The sequence below is a fragment of the Apostichopus japonicus genome, chromosome 8, assembly GCF_037975245.1.
Source record: "Apostichopus japonicus isolate 1M-3 chromosome 8, ASM3797524v1, whole genome shotgun sequence".
Classification (NCBI taxonomy): Eukaryota; Metazoa; Echinodermata; class Holothuroidea; order Aspidochirotida; family Stichopodidae; genus Apostichopus; species Apostichopus japonicus.
This window is the reverse complement of record NC_092568.1, coordinates 36,963,363-36,988,837: the sequence shown is the minus strand read 5'-3', so window position 1 is coordinate 36,988,837 and position 25,475 is coordinate 36,963,363. Positions and strand designations below refer to the sequence as shown.

The following is a 25,475-nucleotide window of genomic DNA, read 5'->3' as shown; positions in this document are numbered from 1 at the left end:
GCTATTACAATGTGTCTGAAAATAAAATAGAATTTTCACTCTTACCGGTCTTTTTTTTCGTTTTCATGGGGAAAATAGAGACGAGAAGAATTCTGCTTGCCGCTGATCCCTTTTGGCCATTTTCGTGGACGCAATCTAGCTCCACATCCCATCGAGCTATCTGTTCCATTCTGCCAGTCCCACTCCCGCCAGCACGAAGTTGAGCCTATACGCTCCCCTTGCATGACTGAAATCGAGAGGAATGAACACGTAACCCCTGGTGAGTCCTTGCCATCTTTTAAGTTGGAACATAATGTATTAGATTGAGTCAGTATGATGTAAGAAATACGGGTTTACGGTTGTTAATTTCATCAATTGCTTCGTTTGAGTATATGCGACAGGCTATTCTGATAAAGAATCTTCATTCGGTCTCGAAATATGCTCTCCATTTTTGTGGTGACCAAGGGTACCCGGTCGAAAATGTTTGTACGGTTGCCCCACCCCAAACATCCCACCCTAGGCCACCCATTAGCTACACTTCTGCCCTAGAGCACCTTCCCATCAATATATACTTCAAGTAAGTTAGACGAAATTTGTCATATCGTTTAAGGTGTGACTAGACTAGATGGGACCATACTTGCAGTGCCAGTCGCTAATAGCATGTTAATTCAAATCCACCACACTCCTTCCCCTTAGTGAGAACATTACATTTCGACCAAAGTTTGACCGCAATTATCTTACATCATTTAACTTACACTTAACGACTATGGCACACACCACTATATCACACTAAAGGATGGTGATATTTGTGCGTCTATCTATATTTTAAGGCTAAATTACAAGTGAGTTGAAACGTGTATACGGGGCGGGGTAGCTAAGTCGCTAATACCATGTTAATACAAATCTACTAAAATGTGTTTCTGGCATAACATTGGCCACGTGCACCCATCCACAGACACACCCATTCCTCCACACATTGAATGGGTTTGACCCCACCCCTTCTCTCCGCCTCTCGCTTTCCTTATCTTTACCCACTCACCCTAATCGTTGTATGTTTGAAATGTAAAAGGTTACAACTCTTTTAGAATGTGACATACAAATTGCTACAAATACGTATTTGACTTACCTATAATTTAGTTAAGTTGTTTCATCGGACGCTGAACAGCCACATTAATATTTGAAGTATGCTAGGCTATGTATAGCGCTGAAGTGATCGATGAAGTGAGTTTTCACGTTTGCCTTCACGTTCATTCACTAGTCAGCTGGCTCTCATGATTTATGTTGATACCGGAAGGACAAACACTTTTTGGGGGGAATCTTCAAGTTACAAAAATACAATCTTGTATACGATTGCATTACTGTGTATTACGGAATGCCATATGTTTCAAAAATGTCCAAAAAAATATAAGCATGTCCAAAATAATATAAGCATGTCCAAATTTATATAAACATGTCGAAACTAATATGAGTATGTCCAAAAATAATAAGAGCATGTCCAAAATAATATGAGAGTGTCGAAAGACTATATGAGCATGTCCAAAATATTAAAAGAGTGTCGAAAAATAATACAAGAGGTACAAATATAACTGCTTAATTCAATTTTGTATTGAACATTTTGGCGTTTTAAGTTACGCCATATGTTGCAAAATATCCAAAATAATATAAGCATGTCCAAACTAATATGAGCATGTCCAAATTTATATAGACATGTCCATACTAATATGAGCATGTCCAAAATAATATGCGCATATCCAAACACATATAAGTATGTCCAAATATAATATGAGCACGCCCAAAATAATATGAGAGTGTCGAAAAATAATAGAAAAGTCTCGAGTGTAACTGCTAACTTAAACTTTGTTGTGAACATTTTGGCGTTTGAAGTCACGCCATGTGTTCCAAATATCGAACTTTTATATTGGTATGTCGAAAAAAAAAATTCAGCTAACAATACCTTCTTTGGAGTTAATCTGTATCAACTGACACAATATTTATCATTGCGACATTATAATATTAAACAGTCTTCTGTTTTTGTGACGCAAATAATTCAAAATATGTAAAAACAAGACCATCACCTAACATTTTTCCTTTTCAGATCCCTTCGTAATGTGAGTGGTTTCGCCCTGCCTAGAGGTGCTGAGATTATTCATATATTGATGCGAAAGGCAAAGAAGTTCACGTGCGAAAGTACGTACAACATGCACATGCGCTAACAACGTTCTAACAAGTACAGTAGTTATCACACATGCGTACGTTGACAGTGAAAATGAACTACTATACTGTGTAACCTTTTTAACGGAGAATTGTGACACTTAATTACGGTTACCAGGCGAAGTAGCCTAGTAGGACACTAGCCCAGAATTAAAAAACAGTAAGCCTAGGTTAGGGTATTCAACGTTTAATCCTCACTCTCACCTTCTAACTAAATTTCAAGATGGAAACGTGGAAAGAACCCGCCAACTACATATTATTGATTAAACCGCGTGGAGTGTTGGACACAGTGGTTCTTCGTATTAAACTCACTGATAGTTAGAGCACCTTGGGGCCCGTTTGACCACTTGCGCTACGAAACAACTCAACTAATATTTCCTCGAAAATAAAATCGTTCTTGATCGAAATATCATTAAAATATAAACACACACACTAATACGGTAATGGATGAACTGTATATCGTCTTACGTTACGCTGGATATGGTGTATTTGTTTTCAGCATACCAAAATAAAAAGTTTGATATTTGGAACATTTGGCGTAAATTCAAACGCCTGACTGTTCATTACAAAGTTGAATCGAGCAGTTACGCTCGAGACTTTTGTATTATTTTTCAACACTTATTTTATATTTTGGACATGCTCATATAGTCTTTCGACACTCTTATATTATTTTGGACATGCTCTTATTATTTTTGGACATACTCATATTGGTTTCGACATGTTTATATAAATTTGGACATGTTTATATTTTTTTGGATATTTTGCAACAGATGGCGTGAATTCAAATGCCAAAATGTTCACTATAAAGTTGAAGTTAGCAGTATCATTCGACATGTTCATATAATTTTTCGACACTCTCATATTATTTTGGGCATGCTCATATTATTTTTGGACATACTTATATTAGTTTCGATATGTTTATATAAATTTGGACATGCTTATATTTTTTTGGACATGCTTATATTTTTTTGGACATGCTTATATTATTTTGGACATGCTTATATAGTTTTGGACATTTTTGATACATATGGCATTCTGTAGTGTATGCTGCGGACTTTCAAGGTTGTTAAATTATGGCGGGAAAAAGAATGATTTTAGTTTCATCACATGTATTAGTGTAAGTGGTAAATGATAAACATGTTTAGGTCTTCTTATAGAATAGAATGCAAAAGGCATAGTATACGTAAACTCCAAACTATGCCTACTTCATGTTTGGGAGTAATTTTGGTATTTATATAATTTACCGGTAGACCTGTATGGGTTTTTTACGATGTTTTGTTTTGTTTCGAAAATAGAGCGATATCAGGCGTAAGAGTATTTGTTATTACTGTAGTACCAACCAGACCTTCTCATTAACATGAACAAAGTAATTTTAAACCACCAAATGTCAGAGTCTTGAAATATAAGCTAATAACAGAGAGCGTGGACTCTGCCTGCCAACGTGTACTGTTAGTGAACAATTTCCGTTCATCAGATACAATATTTTGTTTTAAGACCAGGTCGCTTGTTAGATTACAATATTTTGTTATAGGAACAGGTCGTTTGTTAGATTACAGACTTCTTTTATAAACCGAAACAGCTAAAACTATATTGCAAAGTAGAAATGTCTCTAATGACATTTTCCATTCTTTCAGGTAATTTTCTACAGCCGAACAGGGAAAGTTCATTATTGAAAAACATCGACCAGCAAGATTGAGCTAAGGAAACTGTCTACATTAATTTTCTGTAAAATTACACGATTCATTAACATTAGAACAGGAGAGAACAATGACAATCAAATAAGAAAACAAATCGGTGGTTTGTATTCACACAATGACTACGTTTATTGCAAGAATTCGGATTCTTTTCAATATTTTATAACAATTAAAACATGAAATATTAAAATGTTGTCAGTTTTCCACTTTTGAGTGTAAACCCCACTCAAAACGGTTCACTTTCCTGGGTTTTTCCCCTTTCGATTTCATGACATATCTTTTCTTCTTGGAGCCTCTCATAAGACTGGTATATTGCAAAGTATACACTGTAGAGGTGGAATAAAAATAAGGAATATTGAAAGGATGACATACAACAATCATAATTCAGAGTGTTGTTACCGATATATTTTAAAGATGGATAAAAAATCGGCTTTGTTACTGATAGAAACTTCAAGGCCACTTTTGGTAAAAAAAAAAAATAAAACAGTTTTCTGATCATTACATATTACGTATATACAGCGTGTTAGAGATGTCCGTTTCAGGGTTAAAACTTTAAGGCCACTTTTGGTCAAGAAATCATTTTTGTTACCGATAGTAGAGGTATACCACGTGAAAGATGAACCTGTCTACTTATATGTGATGCTAACCGGACATGCCAGTAGGCTCCATAACTAAAGTTAATCGATTTTGAAAAAAAATAAAAACTAACCACTTTTCTGATCATTACACATTTCGTATATAGAGCGCGTTTAGAGATATCCGTATCGGGGTTAAACTTTAAGGCCATTTTTGGTCAAGAAATCATTTTTGTTACCGACAGTAGAGGTATACCACGTGAAAGATGAACCTGTCTACTTATATGTGATGCTAACCGGACATGCCAGTAAGCTCAATAACTAAAGTTAATCGATTATTAAAAAAAAAATTAACCATTTTTCTGATCATTACACATTACGTATATACAGCGCGTTTAGAGAAGGGTCTGTATCGGGGTTAAAACTTTAAGGTCACTTTTGGTCAAGAAATCATATTTGTTACCGATAAAAGAGGCATACCACGTGAAAAAGGAACCTTTCTACTTTAATATGGTGCTAACCGGACATCCTAGTAGGCTCCATAACTAAAGTTAATCGATTCTGAAAAAAATAAAAATTAACCATTTTTCTGATCATTACACACTATACGTATATACAGCGCGTTTTGAGATGTCCGTATCGGGGTTAAAACTTTAAGGCCACTTTTGGTCAAGAAATCATTTTTGTTACCGATAGTAGAGGTATACCACGTGAAAGATGAACCTTTCTACTTTAATGTGATGCTAACCGGACTTGCCAGTAGGCTCCATAATTAAAGTTAATCGATTTTGGAGAAAAATAAAAATTTAACAGTTTTCTGATCGTTACACATTACGTATAGGCCTATACAGCGCGTTTAGAGATGTCCGTATCGGGGTTAACACTTTAAGGCCACTTTTGGTCAAGAAATCATTTTTGTTACCGATGGTAGAGGTATACCACGTGAAACAGGAACCTTTCTACCTTAATGTGGTGCTACGCAGACATGCCAGTAGGCTCCATAACTAAAGTTAATCGATTTTTAAAAAAATAAAAATTAACCATTTTTCTGATCACGGAACTAGTTTACGGAACTGCCCACATGTATAATATGAGTGACGGAGGAGGATGGACAATAAGTATTGTATGACATCCTATAGTATAGACGATATGTTGTATATGTATAATATGACTGATGGAGGAGGATGGGCGGTAAGTCTAGTATGACATCCAACAGTATAGACGATATGTGTATGTATGTATAATATGACTGATGGAGGAGGATGGACGGTAAGTCTAGTATGACATCCTATAGTATAGACGATATGTTGTATGTATGTATAATATGACTGATGGAGGAGGATGGACGGTAAGTCTAGTATGACATCCAACAGTATAGACGATATGTTGTATGTATGTATAATATGACTGATGGAGCTCCATGGACGGTAAGTCTAGTATAACATCCTATAGTATAGACGATATGTTGTATATGTATAATATGACTGATGGAGGAGGATGGACGGTAAGTCTAGTATGACATCCAACAGTATAGACGATATGTTGTATGTATGTATAATATGACTGATGGAGCTCCATGGACGGTAAGTCTAGTATAACATCCTATAGTATAGACGATATGTTGTATATGTATAATATGACTGATGGAAGAGGATGAACGGTAAGTCTAGTATGACATCCTATAGTATAGACGATATGTTGTATGTATGTATGATATGACTGATGGAGGAGGATGGACGGTAAGTCTAGGATGACATCCTATAGTATAGACGATATGTTGTATATGTATAATATGACTGATGGAGGAGGATGAACGGTAAGTCTAGTATGACATCCTATAGTATAGACGATATGTTGTATGTATGTATAATATGACTGATGGAGGAGGATGGACGGTAAGTCTAGTATGACATCCAACAGTATAGACGATATGTTGTATATGTATAGTACGACTGATGGAGGAGGATGGACGGTAAGTCTAGTATGACATCCTATAGTATAGACGATATGTTGTATGTATGTATAATATGACTGATGGAGGAGGATGAACGGTAAGTCTAGTATGACATCCTATAGTATAGACGATATGTTGTATGTATGTATAATATGACTGATGGAGGAGGATGAACGGTAAGTCTAGGATGACATCCTATAGTATAGACGATATGTTGTATGTATGTATAATATGACTGATGGAGGAGGATGGACGGTAAGTCTAGTATGACATCCTATAGTATAGACGATATGTTGTATGTATGTATAATATGACTGATGGAGGAGGATGCACGGTAAGTCTAGTGTGACATCCAACAGTATAGACGATATGTTGTATATGTATAGTATGACTGATGGAGGAGGATGGACGGTAAGTCTAGTATGACATCCAACAGTATAGACGATATGTTGTATGTATGTATAATATGACTGATGGAGCTCCATGGACGGTAAGTCTAGTATGACATCCTATAGTATAGACGATATGTTGTATATGTATAATATGACTGATGGAGGAGGATGGACGGTAAGTCTAGTATGACATCCAACAGTATAGACGATATGTTGTATGTATGTATAATATGACTGATGGAGCTCCATGGACGGTAAGTCTAGTATAACATCCTATAGTATAGACGATATGTTGTATATGTATAATATGACTGATGGAAGAGGATGAACGGTAAGTCTAGTATGACATCCTATAGTATAGACGATATGTTGTATGTATGTATAATATGACTGATGGAGGAGGATGGACGGTAAGTCTAGTATGACATCCAACAGTATAGACGATATGTTGTATATGTATAGTATGACTGATGGAGGAGGATGGACGGTAAGTCTAGTATGACATCCTATAGTATAGACGATATGTTGTATGTATGTATAATATGACTGATGGAGGAGGATGAACGGTAAGTCTAGTATGACATCCTATAGTATAGACGATATGTTGTATGTATGTATAATATGACTGATGGAGGAGGATGAACGGTAAGTCTAGTATGAAATCCTATAGTATAGACGATATGTTGTATGTATGTATAATATGACTGATGGAGGAGGATGGACGGTAAGTCTAGTATGACATCCAACAGTATAGACGATATGTTGTATATGTATAGTATGACTGATGGAGGAGGATGGACGGTAAGTCTAGTATGACATCCTATAGTATAGACGATATGTTGTATGTATGTATAATATGACTGATGGAGGAGGATGAACGGTAAGTCTAGTATGACATCCTATAGTATAGACGATATGTTGTATGTATGTATAATATGACTGATGGAGGAGGATGGACGGTAAGTCTAGGATGACATCCTATAGTATAGACGATATGTTGTATATGTATAGTATGACTGATGGAGGAGGATGGACGGTAAGTCTAGTATGACATCCTATAGTATAGACGATATGTTGTATGTATGTATAATATGACTGATGGAGGAGGATGGACGGTAAGTCTAGTATGACATCCAACAGTATAGACGATATGTTGTATATGTATAGTATGACTGATGGAGGAGGATGGACGGTAAGTCTAGTATGACATCCTATAGTATAGACGATATGTTGTATGTATGTATAATATGACTGATGGAGGAGGATGAACGGTAAGTCTAGTATGACATCCTATAGTATAGACGATATGTTGTATGTATGTATAATATGACTGATGGAGGAGGATGGACGGTAAGTCTAGTATGACATCCAACAGTATAGACGATATGTTGTATATGTATAATATGACTGATGGAGGAGGATGGACGGTAAGTCTAGTATGACATCCTATAGTATAGACGATATGTTGTATGTATGTATAATATGACTGATGGAGGAGGATGAACGGTAAGTCTAGGATGACATCCTATAGTATAGACGATATGTTGTATGTATGTATAATATGACTGATGGAGGAGGATGAACGGTAAGTCTAGTATGACATCCTATAGTATAGACGATATGTTGTATGTATGTATAAAATGACTGATGGAGGAGGATGGACGGTAAGTCTAGTATGACATCCAACAGTATAGACGATATGTTGTATATGTATAGTATGACTGATGGAGGAGGATGGACGGTAAGTCTAGTATGACATCCTATAGTATAGACGATATGTTGTATGTATGTATAATATGACTGATGGAGGAGGATGAACGGTAAGTCTAGTATGACATCCTATAGTATAGACGATATGTTGTATGTATGTATAATATGACTGATGGAGGAGGATGGACGGTAAGTCTAGGATGACATCCTATAGTATAGACGATATGTTGTATATGTATAATATGACTGATGGAGGAGGATGAACGGTAAGTCTAGTATAACATCCTATAGTATAGACGATATGTTGTATGTATGTATAATATGACTGATGGAAGAGGATGGACGGTAAGTCTAGTATGACATCCAACAGTATAGACGATATGTTTTATATGTATAGTATGACTGATGGAGGAGGATGGACGGTAAGTCTAGTATGACATCCTATAGTATAGACGATATGTTGTATGTATGTATAATATGACTGATGGAGGAGGATGAACGGTAAGTCTAGTATGACATCCTATAGTATAGACGATATGTTGTATGTATGTATAATATGACTGATGGAGGAGGATGGACGGTAAGTCTAGGATGACATCCTATAGTATAGACGATATGTTGTATATGTATAATATGACTGATGGAGGAGGATGAACGGCAAGTCTAGTATAACATCCTATAGTATAGACGATATGTTGTATGTATGTATAATATGACTGATGGAGGAGGATGGACGGTAAGTCTAGTATGACATCCAACAGTATAGACGATATGTTTTATATGTATAGTATGACTGATGGAGGAGGATGGACGGTAAGTCTAAGTCCATTGGTCTTTGCATCTTCCTTTGAATCTTAATTTTCTTTACTAATTTTGAACCTACAGTTCCAGTCCACTTGTGGTTTATTACAGTGTTTAATTACAGGTTCTATAAATTGGGGAATGTCAGAGTTGCTCACTTGATATAGATTTAGAGTTAATTACAAAATCAATCTGTCTGTCACAATAGTAGGCTCTTTCTCTCAGATAATGAGGTCATTTTAGATTTGTTGAAGTAATCAAAAATGGGGAAATGAGGAATTGGGCATTTCAACACAAACCAGAGCTGAGCCCAAAATCTTTCAGAATGTTTCTCTTCCAAATGAAGACTGTGGAAATTTGACAATATATAAGATTCCATTATTTGTAATGGGATAGAGTTAATATATTTAAGCAACAATATCCAACAGTGGTCTAATTGTCTACATTACGCACACAGACATCAGTTAAACAGTTTTCTGTCCTGGTGTGTGTACAATCAACTATGGTAGAAGGTGAAATTCACTTTGCAATTTAAGTCAGTTCAGGTACAACGTCACACACATTCTAGGTTAGTTAGTCTAATGTAGTGGTCTTTTCATGTCAGTGAAAAACAATGTGTGGAATCTGAGGCCTAATTGTTAGCATGATATCCTAAGAAAGGCTTCATGTATTAGATTTCCTAAAAATACAGCCAATTACCACATTGGAAACGTCAATACATTTTTGCGTCCTGGTTTTAAGGTGTTGCCTCACCTTTACCAAACTTACCGAGTATTTACTGGAAAGAAGATGATGAAAATCATGAAATTAAGACTTGTGGGTCACAAAAATCAGTTTTGGTGGGTTCGCTGTTTTTTTCTAGACGTTAGAAGATTTATCTTAATTTTTTTTTCTTTTTTTACTAAACATCAAGTCCATACTCCAAACTACTGTAGCTTTCTGAGCATCTATTCTGAGTGATGGTGGGGGGGGGGGTGTCTGGTGGGAACTGGCCCAACCTTCATGGAAAGATCCTGGCATGTGGGCCTCAAAGGTTGTCGAGTACTGTTTCGGATAATAACCCCAGAATCCCATGCCACTGACAGAAGGGTAAATTACAGGTGAGAATGTAAGAATTTTACGGAGGTCATAAATACATTAACAAACATTTTCACACATTAACACATAGTGAAATGTCCAGTTTTGTAGTAACGGGTCTATGTCATGTTTCTTTATTACACATGATAATAATTTAAGCCTTATTATAGGTAAAATGAAATCCATTTCCGCGTCTGAACCATGCCGTGAAGTCTACAAGTCTAAGCAAACCTTTCAATTCATTACTCTATTGTAGGCTACTTGTTCCCTTTGTGAACATTTTTTTAAATATGACACTTTTTAGGGGAACTTGTTTTAACAGCGGGGCAGTTCCGTAAACTAGTAACCCTTTTCACCAAAACTTAAAACACGTTGAATCATTACATGTAGGGTATTAGATGAAAGCTAAAACTATGGAGTTTCATAATATGTAGCTAATTTTCATAGAACACATTGTTTATAGGCAGAATAAGGTGTGTATTAGTCAACCGAAAAAATCTCAAATTTGTTTCACAAAAATCACCCCAAAACAAAATGCCTATTTTTGCCTGTGTATCTCCAGAGGAATACATATTCTTGGATTTGCTAAAGTGATATAATAAGTAGATTCAAATTACAAACAGATAAAGTTGCAGGGATTTTCAGTTTTCTGAGAACAACTTTTTTTACAAATGTAAATTGTCATGTGTACGTCCGCACAGAAAAATCACATTTTTTTTCAATTTCATACAGAAGTAAGTACCCAGATTTCAAGACATCTACAATTCAATGCACATTTTGAACACTCAATAATTACATAATGTGCCTTTAATCCCTAGGATTTTATTTTTTCAGAAAATGCTGTGACAGACGTACGTATTTTCGTACGTCCGTCACGTACGTCCGTCACGCGTACGTCCGTCACATTATTTTTGTTTAGATAAACAATGTATTTTAACATGTTTATCACTACATTACCTCTGAATTTAATAATCAAACCCATTCAGTCATTAACACAGATATTAGGTAGTTTTGTGGTTGCTTCATTAGCATAAATGTAGTGGTATGCAAACATTGCATACTTCAGTGTCAACTAGCATATATATTTGTGTTATTGGTTAGCACTTGGCAAGATGTCAAAGAAATGGCATGGTATTGAACCACATGTTCAGTATGCTATTGTCTACATTGATATTTAAACTTTCATCTAAAAGCCTTGTTCACATTAGAAAACACACAGAGGGGATCCGACCGAATCATATCCCCTGGTCGAGATCAACATCCTAGTGTAAATACTATCCTTCTCAGGGTCAGACCGTGACATGTTGGTCCCCTGTTCTGGGGGATATCAGTTCCAGAGTGTGAACACTCGGGGACCAAGGTGACCGAAGTCAAGGCAAACAAACTACATAACACCATGCCTGTTCCACTCACTATTAGGCAAACTAACCATGCATGGACATTGTATATGGAACTATTAGCTACAAACTATTTGTTTGTGTACAACATTGTTTCTTGTAGTTCTGCCATTTATCCTTCCCTCTGACCATGAGGTTTCCTTTCGATATCCAACATACTGTATATATTACACTGTGTTCAACTAGTTTTTAGTAAATACTGTAAATCAGTTTTAGAAGGAAGATTGTCTGAGAGTCATCAAGAACTGTTATTGCAATTGTTAGTATTTTGTTAAGTGCTGTAGTATGCATAATATTGTTTTGATGTAATTTGTTCTACATTTGCTTTAGGTTCATTACCTTTTGTGTTGGGTTTAAGGTATCATTATGTGGAAGAAAAGTTAATTTTGAACCACATTTGCTCATATTTTTAAGTTGGTGGACAGAGTTACCAGATGGTTCTTCCTTAACTTCACAGTGTTTGTGTGTATTACCTTTATAAATGTTTCATAGTTGCTATACTAACCAAGGGTGTGCCGCTGTATCTCTGTATGTTGACATGAGATATTTAAGAACTATTGCCAGTAAATGCTCATAGCTATTCAGCAATACTGCTGAAAAGCTATTTGTAGTATGCACACCCTGGTTAACACTGACTTCACTTGTTATAACAGTGTTATAACACTGACTTGTTTCTCCCACTTTCACCTCAATCTTGAATCTATATACATTGCATGCAGAAGTTAGTGACACTCATCTTTATTAGAAATTTGCCATACACTCTGTGCATTTGCACTTTTGTGAGAGTCACCATACAAATATTGTAACTTCCTCTTCATTGACCCAGAGTGGGAAATCAGAGCTGGAGCATGAGTTCAAGTGTTTTGGAAACATATTTGCGGTTGAATTGTCAACACAGGACTAAGAACAGGGGATCCAATGTGAACACAGCCTAAGAGCTCCTAAAGCAATACAACACAATGTATCACACATCTGAAGTTCTGAATTTCTTGTTTGCTGAAATGTGCTGTTACAGTATATCATCCATACAGAAGCTTGCAGTACATGTATTTTAATTAAGAAAAAAAATGTCAAGTAAATAAACAGGGTGTGAAGAAAAGTGAAAGAAAAATGGATTGGTGCTCATACCATCTTAATGTTAATGAAGACCCATCATTCTGACCTACTAGAGAACTTCAACTCCCTATGGGTCTAACATCTGTATTGTTTGAAATGATGCACACAAAATTTTAAATGAGCTTACCATTGATGATTTGCATAAAACTTGAAGTGAAATATGGATTTCCAATAGAATAGAAATTTTGTGAGAGGGTAAACCTTCTTTTCACTATTACTTTTACCTAAGTTGTTCCATTAGCCACAAGTAAATGAGCTGCATTATTGTGTACATCTGTCAACAATGGAAACTCTGGGTGAAGCTCTGTCACAAATTAAAATTTCAGGGATACCAAGTAGCACTTTTGTTTGTGACGGACGTACATTTACTATATAATTTCACACGTGTACGTCCGCCACAAAAATTTGTACGTCCGTCACAGAGGATTTTTTTTAATATATTGCAGGGAAGTGATAAAGGTTTCAACTGCTTGTTTACTGATATGTGTAGTTAAGAGTCTTCTTCATAACATGTATAGTAGTTTTAAATTGCATCCCATCCCAATTCACAGAAATTTTCAAAAGAAAATTACGATCTGAAAAAGTCACTTTCTCTGGGGACGTCCGTCACAGGGAGTTTTTTGAGTACTTTTGTAGTTTATTTAGAAGGACAAGGAATGAAACTCCATATAAGAATAGTACAAGGTAGATGTTCCATAAAACCCAAATGAAAAGTTATCTCCTATATATAGCCATTGAGATATGGATGAACAAACTGTCCGAAATGTACGTCCGACTTTACGGAATTGCCCAGCGGCATCATTAGCTTGTTGAAATTAAAAAGGGTGGGAGCTGGGTTGGTCGTTTCAATTTCAGCTAATGCATCAATCAGCTATGATCCTATTAATTGCTGCCTTATAGTTTGTAGGAGCAAACCTTTGACAGATATTGGATTAACCAAGCTCATGACTGCTGCTATCTTCACTCCAGAGTGGGTGCCCACAAAGTCAACACTATGTTTGCTTGAGAGTATTCCTTCCTGTTACATTGCTGCATTAACAAGGCATTAAAATCCAGATAATTCAGTGAGAAATCATTTGCTATCATTGTAATAATTAAAATATGATTAGTAAGGTAAATAGCTGTCTGCTGGTCTATACTAGTCCTAAGGAGCAGGATGAACAGTTATTGAATTAACTTACACTATGGTTCCTGGGTTAATTAATATGTTTAAATATAAAATTACAGTTAAAAAAAAACTATTAAAGATAATTGTTACGAGCTGTGAGATATCACATAGATCACATATAATTACTGACAGTGATATGCTAAGACATCACATAAACCAAGCAGAACGACATACAGTGATATGCTAAGACATTACATAAGCCAAGCAAAATGAATGACAGTGATATGATAAGACATCACATAAACCAAGCAAAATGAATGACAGTGATATTATAAGACATCACATAAACCAAGCATACTGACTGACAGAGATATGCTCAGACATCTCATAAACCAACATAACTACATATAGTGATATGATAAGACAACACATAAACCAAGCATTATGCCTGACAGAGATATGCTCAGACATCACATAAACCAAGCATAACGACAGCCAGTGATATGCTTAGACATCACATAAGCCAAGCAAAATGAATGACAGTGATATGATAAGACAACACAGAAGCCAAGCATAACGACAGACAGTGATATGATAAGACAACACATAAACCAAGCATTATGACTGACAGTGATATGCTTATACATCATATAAACCAAGCATGACAGAAAGTGATATGCTAAGACATCACATAAACCAAGCATAACGACATACAGTGATATGATAGGACATCACATAAACCAAGCATAACGACATACAGTGATATGCTAAGACATCACATAAACCAAGCATAACGACAGACAGTGATATGCTAAGACATCACATAAACCAAGCATAACGACATACAGTGATATGCTAAGACATCACATAATCCTAGCATCTTTACCGACAGCTCATAAACCAAGCATTATGACTGACAGTGATATGATAAGACAGTAGACCAAGCATAATGCTCTTACAGTGACATGCTGAGTCATCACACAAAGACGAGCACAACTTCCTACCAGTCACATGCTGAGATATAACATAACTCAAATACCACAGTGATATGTGATGTAGACTGTCACAGAGATTGAGCATTAATGTTCTGTTGTGTAGTGATATGTAGAGATATCACTCTACAGATGCAACATATATCCAATCATATTTACTAATTGTTTAATGTGTCTATATTGTGATTAGGTCCCTTAATTGTGATGGATTTTAGTTTAAGGGAATATCTTTATTTGTTTAATTCACAGACATAAATGGAGGTTTACCTGGTGGTCTTGCTTTGAGTTCTCATCTTAACTCTGCCTTCAGTACCTTTGACAAGGACAATGATATAGTCAGTCGAAACTGTGCTGATAGTCACCATGGTGCCTGGTGGTACACGAACTGTGCAGCATCTAACCTCAATGGTAACTATATGGCAGCAGATGATGCTCTATCAAGGATATACTGGTATCTTCTACCTGGAGGTGATTTTTACATCAAATACACACAAATGAAGATAAGACCCGTCTTTTCTGAGGACCTGGTGATTCTTACCGTCTGAAGACTCGCAATTCCTTTGTTCAAGCCCTTAGTCAGAATACAAAACAAGTGCAGACACACACACATTCTTATGTATTGCTATCAGTCCTGAAATAATATATATACTAATATTGTTTGCACAGGTATATGTTCAGATACTTGTTCTCAATAAGAGTAGTTACCCATATCACGTTATGGGGTGGATGGGATAGCCTATTGGAATTTTCAACATGCATTTCTCACAAAAAAATACATCTTAAAAGGTTGTATTGCTGAATCAAATGCACTGTAATATTTTCCTAGCCTTTATGCATAGTCTACCCAAACAGTATATTGCATAACAGTGTTTTACACAGAATTTATTTATGGTCTTGACTCTCTGTATTCCATTTGAATTACTATGTACATATTAATGTTCGATGTTTATTGAGAATTGATTGGTAGAGACTTTCCAGCAGAGGAAAGGGCTCTCTTGCATTTTGACAAAGGGGACTGTGATATTATTCCTGAATCAAGGTATCACGTTCGCACTCGCCAGATAAGCTTGGATACACACATGCTTGGTAATTGACTAGTTCAAGGTTTAAAAAAAAGGAATTTAAAATGCAACAAGTTAAGGTGTTTAAACAATTAGTTTGACTTCTTACTTTGAATAAATGTTTCAAAAACCTGTCTACTTCAATAACTAAAAGGAAGTTGTGTATATATACTATTAGTGATAAGCTCACAGTACCGATGTGATGTACAGTCTGAGACTGCAGCTTGTCAAGTTCAGGAAACTAGGTAAGATCTTGTGACAGCACCCTCTGTTGGCTCATGGGGATGGCTGGAGAACCCCATTGAGAAGTAACCTATTAATTGTGAAATAGTCAAACTGGATGGGTAGGAATGATAATGCATTCATTGTAACCATCGGTTTAGGTCATGTTGAGATTAGCTCAATGAAAATGAATTTATGGTAACCATCCGTTTAGGTGATGTTGAGAATAGTTCAAAGTTAATTTGTGTAAACACGGTAAGCAGGCAATGATTATTAGGGCTTCTTTAGGTACTTCATAAGATTGGTAAACTGTGTATGATTACATTAGTTTGGTAATAATGATAACGAAGGGAGCTAGACACTGTATGATTACATGTCTATGATAATGGTGATTATGTAAGATTGGTAAACTGTGTATGATAACATCTGATTGGTAAGGATGATTACATAAGATTGGTAAACAGTTTATGATTATATCAGTTTAGTAAGGATGATTACATAAGATTGGTAAACAGTTTATGTTTACATCAGTTTGGTAAGGATGATTACAAAAGATTGGTAAAAAGTTTATGATTACATCAGTTTGGTAACGATGATTATACAGAAAGGAGGTAAACAGTTTATGATTACATCAGTTTGGTAAAGATGATTACATAAGATTGGTAAACAGTTTATGATTACATCAGTTTGGTAAGGATGATTATACAGAAAGAAGGTAAACAGTTTATGATTACATCAGTTTGGTAAGGATGATTACATAAGATTGGAAAACAGTTTATGTTTACATCAGTTTGGTAACGATGATTATACAGAAAGGAGGTAAACAGTTTATGATTACATCAGTTTGGTAAGGATGATTGCATGAGATTGGTAAACAGTTTATGATTACATCAGCTTGGTAAGGATGCTTACCGAAGGGAGGTAAACAGTTTATGGTAGCATCAGTTTGATAAAGATGATTACATAGGATTGGTAAACAGTTTATGATTACATCAGTTGGGTAAGGATGATTACAGAATAGAGGTAAACAGTTTATGATTACATCAGTTTGGTAAGGATGATTACGAAAGGGGTAAACAGTGTATGATTACATGTATATGATAATGGTGATTATGTAAGATAGGTAAACAGTTTATGATTAAATCAGTTGGGTAATGATTATGTGAAGTTGTTAAACTGATTACATCGGTTGGGTTATGTAAAGGATATAAGACTAGTGATAATACATTTGTTTGTTTAGAATGAGAATTCACCGTATTGTTTCATTGTTGGTTTAATGGTCACATCTGCAGCATATATATCTTCACTATATTGTCCATCAGTTTGCTGTATCTACAGTCCAGGCTTTAAAGCAGTTGGTTAATGTTTCACTGTGCAGCATTTTTTTCATTTAAGATATTATAATCCTTACTGGATATACATATATATATATATATATATATATATATATATATATATATATATATATATATATATATATGTATATATATATATATATATGTATATATATATATATGTATATATGTATATATATATATGTATTTATATGTAGATATATGTATTTATCTATTTGTTAATTAGTGCAAGATTCATCGAATAAACATAGCGTGATAATTATCAACACTAATTCTCTCTATGTTCTTTGGTCACTCGTTCCATCCATTTCCGGGAGTCATCATCAGGGGCAGAGTGCTGCGGTAATTACGCCAGTGTTGTAAACAGCCACACTTAAGTCACAAAACAGTCAGGTAGTTAGCGAATCCAAGAAGATTGTAAAACAATTTCCCATAGAACTAACACAGTGACTTGAGTCTATGATTAAACTGGTGCCAGGAAAATCTCTGATAATTACTTGTACTTAGGATGAGGTGTCTCATTACAACTCTGTACTATATGCCAACTCGACCAGAAGCATAACCAGATATAAACAGGTGACATGCAATCAACCCCCCCCCCCCGCTTCTCCTCCCCCCTACTCCCTGGCCCAGTCCTACCAGTGGAGCTGCAGGGAGCAGTCTACCCTTGGTGCAGCAATAGAAATGGGCCAACAGAGGAGAGTCTGCATTCACCTAGTAAGCCCACTCATGGTTTGGGTTTTGGCTGAGAACTTTCTAAACTTGTCACCTCTTGACATCTAGATATGACACTTTTAGGCTTTCTCTGTTGAGGACAGGTTTTGGTTTGAATTCGTAATTTGATGGTTATCGTGAGAGAACTTAACGAACTGAACATTGCTTAAGAAAACAAATAAATAGTCTGATTTTAAACACTTATCTTCAGGCGGTTATCGGTCATACCAAAGGGCCCTTGCAAAATGAGTCCACACCAGCTGCACTGGCCTAGTTACGACACTGCCCATAGCCCCATCCCCTCCTCGCATCCTCTCCCAGGACAAAGTGACTAGATTAATCCCAAGTTCTGAATGCAACTTTATTGTAAAAATGTATAAGGCCCACTGGTTCTAAATTTCCAACTATCATTTTTACAGTCATTAACGAGATCATTATGAAGAGACATAATATTCAATGGCGTGCACGAACATCAGAAAAGAACTTGAAGGTTGACTGAGAGCACCAAATTAATTTTGGTATATAGACCGCTAAACAGTTCTGTTATCACCGCAGGATGTACTTCGTTACAACTTTTAATATTTGAGAAACAACCTTCAGTACATCCGAGGCCTATCAAGTAAAGCGGCTGGACTACATAGTTTAACACACTATCCCTTAGTTCAGTTTCTCAGATGCAACACAAAACTCAATAGGAAAACAAGATCTATAGCCTGAAATATTTGTTTAAATTAACATTAACAGTTTATCAGTGACAAATAGTGTTGAATGTCGACCAATGGTGCTCTGCTGTTCATATGAAGTTACAGGAACAATATTTTGGTTGAGTTATTTGCCATTTTTGGTTTCTTGCTGGAAGCAAAGGAACCTATGCAGTCAGGTTGGCGTGTGTGTGTGCGTCTGTAACACTTGCTTTGATTCACGATAACTCAACAACGTACGTAGTGTTGGATATCTGTGGATGTATTATAGTGAGGTGTGCCCTATCGTTTTTAGCACTGACCTTATGAAAATTAATGAGGTTATGGAGTCAAACGTAAAAAAATTACATTGTAATAACTTGAGACCTTTGTTGGTTAATAGCTGGTACATGCAGGCCATCTGGGCCCCAAAAACTCCTGAGCCCATATTTGGGCTGAGTGGGCCCAAATGTTTTATTTACACCTCAAATGCATTCCGGCACGAATTTGTGGGGCCCAATATTTTGGGGTCCACAGTGTTTGGGATTCAATATTGCGGGAGGGGGCAATGTCTTTTAGCCACATTATTTGGGTCAACTATTTTTGGGGCCATTTAGACGCAAATTTTATTGAGCCAAAGTATTTGGGAGGGGACAAAATTTCAAATTCCAATAACGCCAAAAACTTAAATCAGATTGTACCCAAATATGGAATACAGTGTTTGGTTAATACATGGTACACGTGGGCATAAATATTATGATATTAGGTGAGGACATACAACGCTTTAATATTCCACTAAGCAAGGAACCATTGTGCCCTTTGAGCTCTTGTTTGGAGAGAGGCCAAAATATTAAAATTCCAGTAACTACACAACCTTAAATCGGATTGTAACCAAACATGGAATACAGTTGTTGGTTAATAGCTGGTTCATGTATTACAACACTTTAATATTCCATTTAAGCAAGGAACCATAGTGCCCGTTGTGCTCTTGTTAAACAATGGATTAACATTTAGGCCTACACTGAGGAACTGACGTCATCATCGAATTATCCTTAAAGGAGCATTCCAGGACTTGAGCATACTTTAAAGATTAATAACTCGCAAACCAGACTATATACAGAAACATTACCGACACTCAACTCATTCCTATTTCTTGGACAGTCAATATGACGTATTAAGACTAAATTCATCCTTAAATAATAACCAAACCTGCTTGGATGTGAGTGAAGCTAAAAAATATATATTCTTTTATGCATTAAAAGCTTGTAGACGTTTTATTTCTTTCGTTTACTCTCTTAGTGATAACAACACGCATAGATAGAACTATGGAACAAATATTGTACTACACTTACTGAATATCGGATTTGATTTGGCGGCTAATAACCTCCCCACCCCCCCCCCCCCACCACCCCCCCCCCATTGCTGTGTGCCCATCTCCGATTGGCCGACTGGTCAGTCACCCCCTCCCCCTTTCTGGTCCTCATTTCATTATCGTCTTGACCAACGTTAACGCCTTCATTGATACCAGATGTATCACAACGGGTAAATAGAAAAGAAATGGTGCCATGGCCGTTATACCTTGCATGATTACGTTTACATCCATTGTGTCAACGGAAAAAAATGAGCCTGTTGTAGGTCGGTAACCTTTTGACTCCAATGAATAGGAATACTCCAAGTTATAGCCAACAAGAGTATAAAGGAACAAGAAAAGAAACTATATCTATAACAATATGGTAAATCCAGTGGCGTATCTAGAATAGCTGGCACCCGTGGCGGATTCTTCCTATTGTCACCCCGTGCCGGGAATGCTGTCCTGGGGGAGGTGTCTAAGACTTCGCCCTCTACTTTGAGAAAACTTTGTTTAATGTAAGGTGACTTAAATGCAAAATGATTCTATCTTTGGCAAAGCTTTGAATTGATTACACAATGATTACACAATGATTCAGCGGTGACGTGACAACCATACCGATTACTTAGTGAGATATTATGGGGTAACAAATTATGTGCAACTAAACTGAGACTTGGTCAGAATCTAACAAAATTTAACTTAACCATATATATGCTCAAAATACAGCTTTTCATTTCACACTCAGTGTGATATATGCAGGTGTGATTTTGTCTTTACCCTGATCTATATCTTTAATGATATAACGGTTATATTGTCAACGGATGAGTGATCGGATATCATATTTTTAATAAGTTTTAGCAATCACTCATGCATCATTTTGAATCTCTATTAAACATCGTTTATTGATTGCTAAAAAGATTCATAAATAAACACACTGACGACTCTGCCTCTTTTCACCCTTCTCTTATCATCCTATTCTTTCATTAATCTTTGCTTTGTTGCATGCATGTATATGATTGATATATCTCTGTTATTGTATTACACAAGCGTACTCTGCGATAAAAAAAGAATCGTGAAATTAAACCGAGTAGAGTAGTAAAGTACCCAGCTGTTGCTAAATCTTACTTTTTATTATTTTTAAATATATATATATATATATAGCCTATATATATATAGCCTATATATATATAGCCTATATATATATAGCCTATATATATATAGCCTATATATATATATATTGTTTTTCTCTAGAGTAAGGCAAAATATTTCACCAAAAACAGAACTAGTATTGTTCGATACAGGTGACAAACACCTACAGTGGAATTACGACCTTCCTTACCGGTTTCGAAGCTCTGGACATACAATCAGCGTCCATAGCCTAGTGGTTAGGGTGTCCGCATACAGGCCCGTGATTCGAATCCCGGTGGAGGCTGAAAGTTTTTTCACTGTTCTTGATTTTCCAACTCATTACGATTTTCATTTATATATATATATATATATATATACATATAAACATACAGTTCTTTTCTTATTATATCAGATACACCTTCTTCCTTTCTTTTTTTTTAATTAGTTTCCCTCTGGTGTTTATGATTATACTTTATATTTCGCCAGGCAGTTTAAAATCCAATTGATACACTGATTAGCGCATTCTTTGTTATTAGTGATTATTTTTAACATTAGATACAAGGATGCATTATTTTTGGCAGTATAAGGTCACTGAAAGGTGATGACGCAGGAAGTGTCGCTTTTCAATTGAGGCTTTTATAGTGAGATCATATAGCGATTGTTAAATGTTGGCTTTTAGGATATAGAATATATATATATATATATATATATATATATATATATATATATATATATATATATATATATATATATATATATGGAAATGAACTGATTAATGCATGGCTTGCACAGCGGGAAAGTAGCGCGGTCTTTTTCCATTCTTCATCATATATTATTTCTATACACCGCCATTCCCCTCCCCCAGACACCCCCCCCCCCCTCTCTCTCTCTCTCGCAAATCTGAAGACGTTAGCAACAGTATAGCGTTTACACATTGCAACTCTTGCTTATGATTGTGTGGTCATTATACGTATGTTTGTGTGTAATTTGTATACCTACTGACCCATCCTCACGAATCCCCCCCCCCTCCAATCCCAGAATCCAAACACCCAATTTCTGTAAACTAAATGACCTAAGAAGTGTCCCTTTCCATAAGTAACATAGCTACATTCTTGTTTATGCAAATTATTCTTCTTCATTCATTTCGGCAATGTTAAACAGGGATTTCATTCCTCATCAGTGAAAAGTACTGATTATTTTGGCCTGCATACAGGAGCCGACGTCATCACTGCCAAATTAAAGTTAAAGGTTAAAGGCCCGGTCACACTATACCGATTTTTTATCGGAATACTATCCGATTTTCCCGGAGGAATCGAAACAGCCTGTTTTTCGTTCGGGTCTTCTAGCCACAGTGATAAAGGACCTGATTTGCTATCTGTTGAGCCATTCCGATGTGGAATAGCCCTCTCCTAACTTTTGATATTGACTCTGTTTCCTTTTATCGGATAGCTATCCGATTTCTCTTCCGATTTTTATCGTTTTTCGATGTGACGTCACTTCAGAATGTAGTCCGTTCCAGAACCCCTCAGTTTTGGAGTAGGTATTCGAATATTCCACTGCATTCATTACATTCACTGCCACAAACCTCACTCTTCGGCCTAAAATCGGAAAAATCGGACCGTATTCCGATAAAATATCGCTGTAGTGTGACCGGGCCTTAACAGTCTTGTTCAAGGCCAAGGCCCCGTCACACGACGTAACAACTTAAGCCCTGGTCACTGGTAACTCGTCACACCACCTATCTACTTGTCACCTCGGAGAAGTTCCCACAGTACATATGGGTTCAGCCACAAACCGGCGCACGCAACTGTATTAACAAGTTACCTCGCAAGTCCCCATTTATATACCTGGGTGAAGAGAGGCAATGGAGATTTTGCCTTGCCCAATGACACAACGTTATGATCTGGTCAGAACCAGATATTTTGCATATTTCAAAGCTGAATAGTTTTGAAAACCGAATAGCTAGAAAAAAAAGCATTTCTATACCACTCACTTATATTATATTTTGGGCGCTGCCGGAATCCGCCTGCTGCTGATGGTAGACCCACTTCGATTGTCATGAAATGTCATGAAATTGAAAGAATAATGTCCTCTGCATATATTGATGGTGGTCATTTGATGGCACAAAAATTATCACGGGGTTTAATTGAGCAATTAATTGGGGCTGTCATTTTTGCTGTTTTAGTTGTTTAGTGTAGAATTTTTGCATTGAGCCGATGAGGGCGCTGCCGGAATCCGCCTGCTGCTGATAGAAGACACACTTCTATTGTGATGAAACGTCATGAAAAAGAAAGAATTGTGTCTCTTGTATTCTTTCATGGTGGTCATTTGATGGCACAAAAATTATCACTGGCCGGGTTAAATTGAGCAATTAATTGGGGTTGCCATTATTGCTGTTTTCGCTCTTTAGTGTAGTATTTTTGCATTGAACCGATGAGGGCGCTGCCGGAATCCGCCTGCTGCTGATAGTAGACCCACTTCGATTGTCATAAAATGTCATGAACATAAAAGAATAATGTCGCTTACATTCATTTAAGGTGGTTATTTGATGGCACAAAAATTATCACGGGCCGGGTTAAATTGAGCAATTAATTGGGGTTGTCAGTTTTGCTGTTTTCGCTCTTTAGTGTAGTATTTTTGCATTGAGTCGATGAGGGCGCTGCCGGAATCCGCCTGCTGCTGATAGTAGACCCACTTTGATTGTCATAAAATGTCATGAACATGAAAGAATAATGTCTCTTACATTCATTTAAGGTGGTTATTTGATGGCACAAAAATTATCACGGGGTTTAATTGAGCAAATAATTGGGGTTGTCAGTTTTGCTGTTTTCGCTCTTTAGTGTAGTAATTTGCATTGAACCGATGAGGGCGCTGCCGGAATCCGCCTGCTGCTGATAGTAGACCCACTTTGATTGTCATAAAATGTCATGGACATGAAAGAATAATGTCTCTTACATTCATTTAAGGTGGTTATTTGATGGCACAAAAATTATCACGGGCCGGGTTAAATTGAGCAATTAATTAGGGTTGTCATTTTGGCTGTTTTCGCTGTTTAGTGTATCATTTTTGCATTGAGCTTATGAGGGCGCTGCCGGAATCCGCCTGCTGCTGATAGTAGACCGAATTCGATTGTCATAAAATGTCATAAACATGAAAGAATAATGTCCCTTTCATTCATTTAAGGTGGTTATTTGATGGCACAAAAATTATCACGGTAGTAAATTGAGCAAATAATTGGGGTTGTCAGTTTTACAGTTTTCGCTCATTAGTGTAGCATTTTTGCATTGAGCCGATGAGGGCGCTGCCGGAATCCGCCTGCTGCTGATAGTAGATCCACTTCGATTGTCATGAAAAGTCATGAAAAATGAAAGAATAGTGTCCCCTCCATTCATTTATGATAGTCATTTGATGGCACAAAAATTATCACGGGGTGAAATTGAGCAATTAATGGGGTTGTCATTTTTGCTTTTATCGCTCTTTAGTGTAGTATTTTGCATTGAACCGATGAGGGCACTGCCGGAATCCGCCTGCTGCTGAGAGTAGACCCCCTTCGATTGTCATGAAACGTTATGAAAATGAAAGAATAATGTCCTCTGCATATATTGATGGTGGTCATTTGATGGCACAAAAATTATCACGGGGTTATATTTAGCAAAACATTGGGGTTGTCAAATTACCTGTTTTCGCTCTGTAGTGTAATATTTTTGCATTGCGATTTTATAAAATACCTTAAATCACATTCAATCCTCATGATTTTTAAGACCATCAGTAGTTTATTTCATCCTCTTTAATATCCAAGCATAAAAAAGAATGGTGATGACTCACAAAATCTCCCCAAAATCAATAAAGCAGGTTAGTTTAGGGTTATTTTCCGAAGTTTAACCTCTCGGGTACACTAATCTAATTTTTTTGTGATACGTTTAACCTAGGAGTTTATTTTCCGATCTCCTACGTGCAAACA

The 25,475-nt window shown here is 36.4% G+C and overlaps 1 protein-coding gene across 4 annotated transcripts in view; it reads left to right on the top strand.

Moving 5' to 3' along the window:
• The window catches only part of LOC139971842 (uncharacterized), a 47,196-nt gene extending 29,659 nt beyond the window's left edge, over positions 1-17,537 (top strand). Inside the window, exons 5-6 of one of the 4 annotated variants that reach the window (XR_011794511.1) lie at positions 15,256-16,593; positions 17,005-17,537. The gene's annotated coding sequence lies outside the window, so the exon portion shown is untranslated. Of the gene's footprint in view, positions 1-15,255 lie in introns of all 4 variants that reach the window. The other 3 variants (XR_011794510.1, XR_011794509.1, XM_071978612.1) reach the window with 3 other exon arrangements.
• Positions 17,538-25,475: the final 7,938 nt, after the last annotated feature.